An 11080-nucleotide genomic window follows, 5' to 3' on the forward strand; every position below is an offset into this window, starting at 1 on the left:
TTAATATAGTTGATTATAAAGATGTTATTTAGTATACTATATGGTTTAAATAGAATTAATAAGACCATGGCACTTGTTGTGTGCAGGTTTATTTAAGGATTTAATTATAGTTTAAGTAAGAGAAAGTTCAAGAAAGCCCTAGAATCTTCCAAGACCAATAAAAGCATGACATTTGTCACAACCTTGTTTATTTGAGGATTTAAGTGGATAATTCAGAAATAGAGGTTTCTAGAAGCTCTAGACCCTTCCAGAGCCTGCAGGATTCTAGTTTTACTCAGTCAAACTTGTTTTATCAATTCAAATTAAGCTGATAATGTGCAATTACGTGTTTAATATATTCACGAATGCTGATATATTGCAGCCTAGGAGCCGATATATCGCCACACAAGGAATACGAAAACACGTGAACTTCGCACAAATGCGTCGACGAACACTCGAGGCATAAGCCCATGCGATATATCGCCTACAATGGGCAATATATCAGCCCTAGGCGAAAGTTTTTCAAATGTTTTTTAAACCAAGCACATTTTATTCCTTAACCTCTTAGCAAGCCTCTGAACGTTTAGACCAAGTCTTAAGCCTCTGCTGAACGAATATTCAAATGTTTTTCAAGTAATATTCATTATATTTTTATTCAAGCTAAAAGAAGATCTTTACACTCCTTGAACTCTATAAATAGGATATATTACTCAGCCATTTCTCTCATTCTTCAAGCTGTGTTCAGAGCCTTCAAGCCGCTAGGATTACTATAGAGTGTTAAACACTTGGGTTGGGGTATAAGCTTTATCATCTTAAGCTTTATAAACACTTTGGAAGTAAGATAAATAATGTGTTTCCAATATCAAGGTGTAGTTCGGTTCTAGTACATCCAAAGGTATTCTTAATCTTAAGTTCATTTCAGTTTAATTCTTTAGTTTTCATTCAGACCCTAACCCACTGTTTTCTATTCTTGGATAGGTATTTAAGTTCTTTGAACTTAAGGTTTCTTTTCAGATTTTGGTGGTTTAGTTCATTTCTTGATCATCTCTTTATTTTAGAAATACTCACCTTCTTATTATTATTTGTTTTAGGAGTGTTCAAAATCCCGTCCTTGTTCTCACATCTCGGTATTGGTAAGGAAAATAAGATAGAATTTATATGTTTGTATGATATGTTATGCTATCTTGCGTTATGCTATCTTATGTTATGTTATGATATCTTATGTTACATTATGTATAGTATGTTTATAGACCTTGGGAATATGACTTGTATCTCTAACAAGCCCCAATAAATTATGGGCATATGACTTGCTTAGCTAGCAAGCCCCACCAATCTATTGGGCGTATGACTTGTTAGTTTACAAGCCCCAAGTAGTATAATGGCCATTGTAGTAGTATATGACATATGTTTTTAGTATATGTTTATGATATAGTTTATGTGTATGTTTTATGTTTTTAGTAGGTTTTCCTTGCTGGGCATTAGGCTCATTCATTTATTTTTATGTATGCAGGAAAATAGTTATGGTGGCAGAAGGATTCTTGGCAGTTTGGGGTTGTGTATTGAGGAAGAATGGATTCGAGGGACTTCGTGAACGATTTGAGGACGAAGTTATTTTCAGTCTTTTTAATTATGTTTCTATGTATTTTTCGCACTTGGTTTTGTAAACAATTTTAATTAAGATAAAGTTATGTTTTACTTTCCAAACAATGGGATCCCATACCCCGAATTTATGAATTTCAACATTATAGTTTTTATTAAAGTTATGAATGTTTTGTATGTATGTTTTCTTAAAGTGTCTATGTATAGTAGTTTTAATGGTCCAAAGTCTTAGCATTAGTTGGGTCATTACAACAACATTTTCCAAAAATGTTGTACACTCATGCTACATCATATTTCGAGCTTCTAATGTAGATAGGATAGGGGTGCGAAATCCCGTCACTTCTCCCTTAAAAGAAAAGAGTTCTCCTTCCTCAGGTTTTAACTCCACTGTCTTTCTTTGACAGTCTATTGTTTCTCCATATTTGAGTCCATGCCAAGTATAACATCATAATCTGGTATGTTTAACTTTGTGAGGTTTGCTGAGCACACACTGCCTTCAACTAATATGAAAGCTAATTGCAACCACCTAGTTCATGACATAATGTCTCATAATGATCACATGGTACTAAAACTATGCGCAAATAGTTTACAAGGAAATCACAATTTATCAATTACATTAATAGCAACATAAGAGTGAATCACTCATGAATCAATGAGGACTCTACGAAGCATACTAGAAATAGGAAGCTGACCTGTGATGACGATATTACTGTTGACGGCTTTCTTTTGAGTCAAAGCAAAGACTTTGGCTAGCACTAGATTGCCATTGTTTCCTTGTCCAACTCCTGCCCTCCACTGTGGGCAATCCTCCTTCATGTGGCCTACTTGATTGCACTTGTAGCATCTGTTTGAGCCTGCCTGACATTCTGCTAAATGTCTGCATGAACACTTGGGACAATTTGGGAACTTCATCTTAAAGTACTGGTGGTTTCAATGATTATGATTGTTGTTGTGGTTGCTTTGATTACCATTGGGAGCTGCAACCTTGGGCCTTCTATCAGTGCCATTGTTTTGACCATATTGGGCCTTCCTCTCGTTACTCTCTTTCAAGGCTCCATTCTTGTTAGCCTCACTCCTTGCAGCACCGTCCTTCCATATACGGTTCTCCATGTACTCAACGTCTATAGCTTTGTCCAGAATCTCAGCATGTTTAACTAGCTTTGTATTGGCCATTTTGACATCCCTGACAATCATAGGCTTCTATCCCCTTATGAATCTGTGAACTCTCATGACCTCTGTTAGGACTACCTCAGATGCAAACCTTGCCAGCCTGTCAAACTTTTGGGCATACTCAGAAGACTATCTTGTGTCAGAGTCACAAACTCATTAACTCTAGTTGCTAGCACTGTAGCGCTGTAGTACTCTTTGCTAAAGACTTGTACAGAGTTAGCCCAAGTCATGGTGTCTAAAGTTTGTGCCTGCTTAACCACATCCCACCAAGTTCTAACATCCATCTTTAGGATTGCTAATTATCTTGTTTTCCATTGTAATCCTTAGCTTTCACTAGTGCCTTTGTCTTATTTCTTCATGATGCAACTCATTACTCATCTTCATTGTTGCATCGGTTCGTAGCTTATCATTGTCCTCTATGTTGAACTACGTTGTCATGGATTTACTCGCCTCACCGCCTTTTTAGTCTCCATTCACTCCATCGGGGTTTGCTATTGTTTGCAACCAAATATTGTGGCATGTCCACTTTGTACGCTCCTCCGCTGAAGACTCCTTAGAGACTACGTGCATCTATCTAATTAACGACATCTCCTCGTCTGATAATGTCATGGAGTAAACTCCCTAACTTATGTCTTTATTAACGATTGTGTTGTAAAGCTTATGCGTCTTTTGATCTTGATAGTGTCCAATTATATTACCATCATCGTATTCCATTCTTAAAACTTGATAGTGTCGTACTTGCAACTTCCTATGATACACCTCATCCATTCAATGTGTTCATTCATAATAGATGTGTTTCAGATGACTCATATTCTTTCATCTCCGTCGCTTACCTCATCTTTACGAACCCTTGCGATCCCATTGATCTCTTCAAGAAGTCTCTTTCAAGAAGTCCTAATTACTAGAGACATATTGTCTAATTTGTAACCATAGTACTAACAAATTAAAAGAAATAAAAGAAAAATAACTCAGATGGAGAATATACTTACAACACAATGAGTTCAGGTTTTTCAGTCTTTAGCATGTATGCAGAGGGTCCTTGGAAACATGAACGACTATCTCTGTTACCATTTGTATAAACGCCCTAATCTATTTACATTGTAAAACGTCACTTAGTTCGTATTTATTATAAAAATACCATTTGAGAGAAAGGGGTTCAGTGGGGCCTTGTCAAAACATGCAAGTTGGGCCCAATAGTTTAAAGTAAAAAAGTAGTGTCTTTAAGCAGTCATTGAAAATAAAATAAAATAATGAGTCCCACTGAATTAATTAAAACATAAACAATAACACATAAATTCATGAACTTTCTTGGCGCTCATCTAGATCGTTAATCGCTCATAGGATACCCTGTGTCATACATTCCTAGACCTCGGAACTTTCCACATAACTGTGCATGCCAAGGAGAAACCCTATTGCCTAAATACAACAATTCAAGAAAACACAAGGAAAATTACATACATATCGTAAATGTAATGACCCAACTATTTCTAAGACCTTGGACCATTAAAACTACTAGACATAGCTACTATTTTGGGAAAAATACATAAGAAATAATATAACTTTATTAAAACTCAAAATATTGTATCAAATACATAATAATAGAAAATATGGCATGGGTACCCATTGTTTAAAAGAAAAACATAAACTTTAATTCAATTGTTTAAAAAAAAACTAATTGCGGAAAAACATGATCTAAAAGACTAAAAGTAAATAACTTCATCCTCGATCGACACGCAAACCAAACATTCTATCCATCCTCAACACACAAGCCAAGCTACTAAGAATCCTTCCGCCTTCCAGATTCATTTTCCTGCATCACACTAAAAATAAAGGAATGAGCCTAATGCCCAGCAAGGAAAACCTACTAAAACATACATCATATATCATAAGCATAAAACTATATCATAAACATAAACTATAAAACATATGACTATAAAAACATATATCATATATCATAAGCATACACTATAAAACATATGGCTATAAAAACATATACCATATAGGACTACAATATTAATTGCCATTAACTCATTAACATGGCATGCGATAAACCATCAAGGTCCATTGTCTAATATCTGAGGTAGGTTAGATCACATAGTAGTATATGATAACCCATCTAGGTCCCCTGTCTAATATCTGAGGTAGGGTAAACCATAACTCTAAACCATGAAAATGATAAACACTAGGGCTTGCTAGCTAAGCAACTATGAGCCCTAGATAACATAAAAAAAACATAGCATAACATATTATAACATAAACTTATCATAACATATTATACATAACATAACATATAAGCATATAGAAACTATCCTATTTTCCTTACCAACACGGGGATAATTGAGAACAAATGCGGGACTTGGAACACTCCTAAAACCAACAATAGAATTGTGAGTACTTCTAAAGAGTAAAGAATAAATGTGGAAACTAAACCTTCAAGACGAAACTTACCAAGAAAGATCTTTAAGTTTCCAGAGCCTAATCGAAAACCAATATCAAAAGTTAAGATCTGAATAAAAGGAACTAAAGAAAACTAAAAAGTTTCAAAGAAGTGGACTTAAAGAATAAGATTATCTTAGTTGACCTTAAGGATTGGTCTAACTTTGATACCGAAATACACTAATCCTCACTTCCCAAGTATTTTATAAAGCTTAAGAAGGGCAAAGCTTTACCCCAACCCAAGTGTTTAACACTCTATAGTAATCCTAGTAGCTTGAAGGCTCTGAACACAACTTGAAGAATGACAGAAATGGCTGGGTACTTGGTCTTATTTATAGAGTTTGAGGAGTGAAATTATCCTATTAAAAAAAAATGCTTAAACCCTTAAATAAACATGATTATGATAAGTGTCATGCTCTAAGTTGTTCTGGAAGGTTCTAGAGTTTCTAGATCTTTATTTTATTTAAAAAAAAAACTTAATTTCATTCTAACTATAATCCAAATTTAAATTTAAATAAAATAGAATCCTAACTTCTAACTTCCTAAATCTCGTAACTCTAAACTCACCTGTATTAAAATCAACATAACTGGAGCTGTAAGATTTCGATTTAGACCATCTTTATACCGTTAGAAAGATAATTCGATTATCTACAACTTTATAGAAATACTATTTTTAGAAATTCATAACATAACTAGGTCAAAAATAGGTCGGAAGTTACAGTACCCTAAAGTTACAGAAAATCTATTTAATTATCTAAATAACAACCTAATCCACAAATAAACAAGATTGTGACAAATTGCACGCTCCTAATGGTCTTGGAAGATTCTAGAGCTTTCTTGAACTTTCTTTTATTTGAACTATAATTAAATCCTTAAATAAGCATGCAAACGACAAGTGTCATGATCTTATTAATTCTATCTAAACCTTATAGTATAATAAATAACATCTTTATAATCAGCTATATTAATCAAACCTTATGTTATAATTAATATTCTTAAACTATAGGTTAAACTTATAAAATCCATAATTGTTGCTATGAGTTTCCAACTAAGTCCCGGCTTGAACCAAAATCCACAGTAATGAACATACTATAACTACTACTACTACTATCTAACTAGCTAAGTAAATTCTGGGACTCTACAGTAAACACATGGCATATCATATCGTAACCATATCATATTCAATTCATAATCATATCATATTCATATCATAATCATAAGACTTCATAATCATACATCATGTGATCATGGCACCATTATTGTCCATGTCACTACGTGAGGTAACCAACAAAAGCATAAACCGGTAAGACCTCCTCTATGAGCTCTTCCAACATATTAGTTCATACTTTTCATAACATATTTCGTAGATATTCTAGCTAACTTCCTTACCTCAAGTCCAAACAAAAATAAAGTATGGGGTAATTCACAGTGAGCCTAGAATCACAACCAAACGTTCGTCTTAAAATCATGTAAGATTACACATGCCCAACATACATACCCCACAACATTAAAATCATAACACTACAAACATTCAATAATTTCACATAAAATCATAAAGGAACAACTTCATGTCTACTAGTGAATCCTTAATGTTTGCAAACCAAGAATCATACACTTAATTGAATGACATATATTTGAACGTAAAACGTAGCTTGCATGTAACATGCATACGTGAGATGGTTCTTAAAACTTGCGTTGAAGTTGGTAATATTAACTCCTTTATTTTCTTGTCAACTTCACAAAAATTCAGCAAGCATAAAAGAAATTGTCATTTTTATTATTACTATTTTATTCCTTTAAGTCATACATTTGCCATTCATAATTTTGTTACAAAAATTTAATTTACCAAAATATTTATTTAGCTTTAATTGTATAAAATAATAATCTCATTTATTAATTAATTACAATTAGAAGAATGTGACAAAATTTTTGTAGTTACTTATAAATTAATAAACTTGGCATGATTAATTTGTTTCACACAAAAAAATATAATTTTTTTCGTGGCAAATATTTAACAAGACTTGACATATTAATTTCTTTTCAGAAATAACATTTCTAGATCACAAAATGTTATATTTACGTCATAAATATATATAAGTTGAAAAAGTCCAACTACATTCTCATTTATTAAATAAATTCTTTGGTCACCTTTTAAAAATAATTTTACTTAATTATTTTTTAAATAAAAACTACATAAATATAAATGAGAAAATACATAGTTAAAGTGGGGAAAAATTATATTTTTCATGTATAAAATCTAAGGCATAAATTGTTAAAACATATATTTTATATCTTTTAATTAGAAGAGACTTTTTCCATATAACTAAAAATTTCAGCATGTTATATTATCAATGGAGGAACAATATCACCATTTTGTTCAATAAGATACCAAAGTGGATGATTGACTCATTCCATACTAGAAATAATCGCACGAAATCTTTTGATAACACGGATTCCTATTTCTCAATGATATCCCACGATCAAGACAATTGGCTGAATCCTGTGAAACCATTTCATAGAAGCTCATTGATATCTTCTTTTTATAAAGCAAATCGACTTCGATTCTTGAATAATCCACATCACTTCTGCTTCTATTGTAACAAAGGATTCCCTTTTTATGTGGAAAAGGCCCGTATCAATAGTTATGATTTTACGTATGGACAATTCCTCAATATCTTGTTCATTCGCAACAAAATATTTTCTTTGCGCGGCGGTAAAAAAAATATGCTTTTTTGGAGAGAGATACTATTTCACCAATCGAGTTACAGGTGTCTAACATATTCATACTTAACAATTTTCCACAAAATGGTGATGAAAGGTATAACTTGTACAAATCTTTCCATTTTCCAATTCGATCCGATCCATTCGTTCGTAGAGCTATTTACTCGATCGTAGACATTTCTGGAATACTTCTAACTGGGGGACAAATAGTCAATTTTGAAAGAACTTATTGTCAACCTCTTTCAGATATTAATCTATTTAATTCAGAAGAGAAGAACTTGCATCAGTATCTCAATTTCAATTCAAACATGGGTTTGTTTCACACTCCATGTTCTGAGAAATATTTACCATCCGAAAAGAGGAAAAAACGGGGTCTTTGTCTAAAGAAATGCTTTGATAAAGGGCAGATGTATAGAACCTTTCAACAAGATAGTGCTTTTTCAACTCTCTCAAAATGGAATATATTCCAAACATATATGCCATGGTTCCTTACTTCGACAGGATACAAATATCTAAATTTGATATTTTTAGATACTTTTTCAGACCTATTGCCGATACTAAGTAGCAGCCCAAAATTTGTATCCATTTTTCATGATATTATGCATAGATTATATATATCATGGAGAATTCTTCATAAAAAATTCTGTCTTCCACAATGGAATCTGATAAGTGAGATTTCGAGTAAGTGTTTACATAATCTTCTTCTGTCCAAAGAAATGATTCATCGAAATAATGAGTCACCATTGATATCGACACATCTGAGATCGCCAAATGTTCGGGTTCAGGAGTTCCTCTATTCAATCATTTTCCTTCTTCTTGTTGCTGGATATCTCATTCGTACACATCTTCTTTTTGTTTCTCGAGCCTATAGTGAGTTACAGACAGAGTTCAAAGGGTCAAATCTTTGATGATTTCATCATACATGATTGAGTTGCAAAAACTTCTGGATAGGTATCCTACATCTGAACTGAATTCTTTCTGGTTAAAGAATCTCTTTGTAGTTGCTCGGGAACAATTAGGAGATTCTCTAGAAGAAATACAGGGTTCTGCTTCTAGCGGCAACATGTTATGGGGTGGCGGTCCCACTTATGGGGTCAAATCAATACGTTCCAAGAAGAAATATTTGAATATCAATCTCATCGATTTCATAAGTATCATACCAAATCCCATCAATCGAATATGTTTTTCGATAAATACGAGACATCTAAGTCATACAAGTAAAGAGACCTATTCATTGTTAAGAAAAAGAAAAAAGGTGAACAGTGATTGGATTGATGATAAAATAGAATCCTGGGTCTCGAACAGTGATTGGATTAATGATAAAGAAAGAGAGCACTTGGTTCAGTTCTCCGCCTTAACGACAGAAAAAAGGATTGATCAAATTCTATTGAGTCTGACTCATAGTGATCATTTATCAAAGAATGACTCTGGTTATCAAATGATTAAACAATCGGGAGCAATTTACTTATGATACTTAGTTGACATTCATAAAAAGTCTCTAATGAATTATGAGTTCAATACATCCTGTTTAGCAAAAAGACGGATATTCATTTCTCATTATCAGACAATCACTTATTCACAAACCTCCAGTGGGGCTAATAGTTTTCATTTCTCATCTCATGGAAAACTTTTTTCGCTCCGCTTAGCCCTATCCCTCTCTAGGGGTATTTTAGTGATAGTTTCTATAGGAACTAGACAATCCTATTTGGTCAAATACCTAGCGACAAACTCCTATGTTCCTGTCATTACAGTATTTCTGAACAAGATCCTGGATAACAAGCCTAAGGGTTTTCTTATTGATGATAGTGACGATATCGACCGTGACTTTGATACGGAGCTGGAGCTTCTAACTATGATGAATGCGCTAACTATGGATATGATGCCAGAAATAGACCGGTCTTATATCACCCTTCAATTCGAATTAGCAAAAGCAATGTCTCCTTGCATAATATGGATTCCAAACATTCATGATCTGGATGTGAATGAGTCGAATTACTTATCCCTCGGTCTATTAGTGAACTATCTCTCCAGGGATTGTGAAAGATGTTCCACTAGAAATATTCTTGTTATTGCTTCGACTCATATTCCCCAAAAAGTGGATCCCGCTCTAATAGCTCCGAATAAATTAAATACATGCATTAAGATACGAAGGCTTCTTATTCCACAACAACGAAAGCACTTTTTCACTCTTTCATATACTAGGGGATTCCACTTGGAAAAGAAAATGTTCCATACTAATGGATTCGGGTCCATAACCATGGGTTCCAATGTACGAGATCTTGTAGCACTTACCAATGAGGCCCTATCGATTAGTATTACACAGAAGAAATCAATTATAGACACTAATATAATTAGATCTGCTCTTCATAGACAAACTTGGGATTTGCGATCCCAGGTAAGATCGGTTCAGGATCATGGGACCTTTTCTATCAAATAGGAAGGGTTGTTGCACAAAATGTACTTCTAAATAATTGCTCCCTAGATCCTATATCTATCTATATGAAGAAGAAATCATGTAACGAAGGGGATTCTTATTTGTACAAATGGTACTTAGAACTTGGAACGAGCATGAAGAAATTAACAATACTTCTTTATATTTTTAGTTGTTCTGTCGGATCGGTCGCTCAAGACCTTTGGTCTCTACCCGAACTCGGTGACAAAAATGGGATCACTTCTTATGGAATTTTTGAGAATGATTCTGATCTAGTTCATGGCCTATTAGAAGTAGAAGGCACTCTAGTGGGATCCTCACAGACAGAAAAAGGTTGCAGCCAGTTTGATAATGATCGAGTGACATTGCTTCTTCGGCCCGAACCAAGGAATCCCTTAAATATGATGCAAAATGGATCTTGTTCTATCGTTGATCAGATATTTCTCTATGAACAATACAAATTGGAGTTTGAAGAAGGGGAAGGAGAAGGAGTCCTCGATCCGCAACGGATAGAGGAGGATTTATTCAATCACATAGTTTGGGCTCCTAGAATATGGCTGTAACACCCTAAGTTGTTAATAAGGTTTAGGACCTTGATTAGCGTGTCGGGAGGGCAATGAGTGAAATAATATGATAATATATGAATTTAAATGAATATGTGAGTAGAATGCATGTTTAGGTAGTATAAATATGCATGTGGGCCCCATTTGCGTGATAGTGGTAAATTGGAAATTTTAGCCTGTT

The 11080-nt window shown here is 33.8% G+C and overlaps 1 pseudogene; it reads left to right on the forward strand.

Moving 5' to 3' along the window:
- The first annotated feature begins 6860 nt into the window (after nucleotides 1-6860).
- LOC133825013 (protein Ycf2-like) lies at nucleotides 6861-10899 on the forward strand (annotated as a pseudogene).
- The last annotated feature ends 181 nt before the right edge of the window (nucleotides 10900-11080 follow it).

The sequence above is a fragment of the Humulus lupulus genome, chromosome 3 (genome assembly GCF_963169125.1).
Source record: "Humulus lupulus chromosome 3, drHumLupu1.1, whole genome shotgun sequence".
Lineage (NCBI taxonomy): Eukaryota > Viridiplantae > Streptophyta > Magnoliopsida > Rosales > Cannabaceae > Humulus > Humulus lupulus.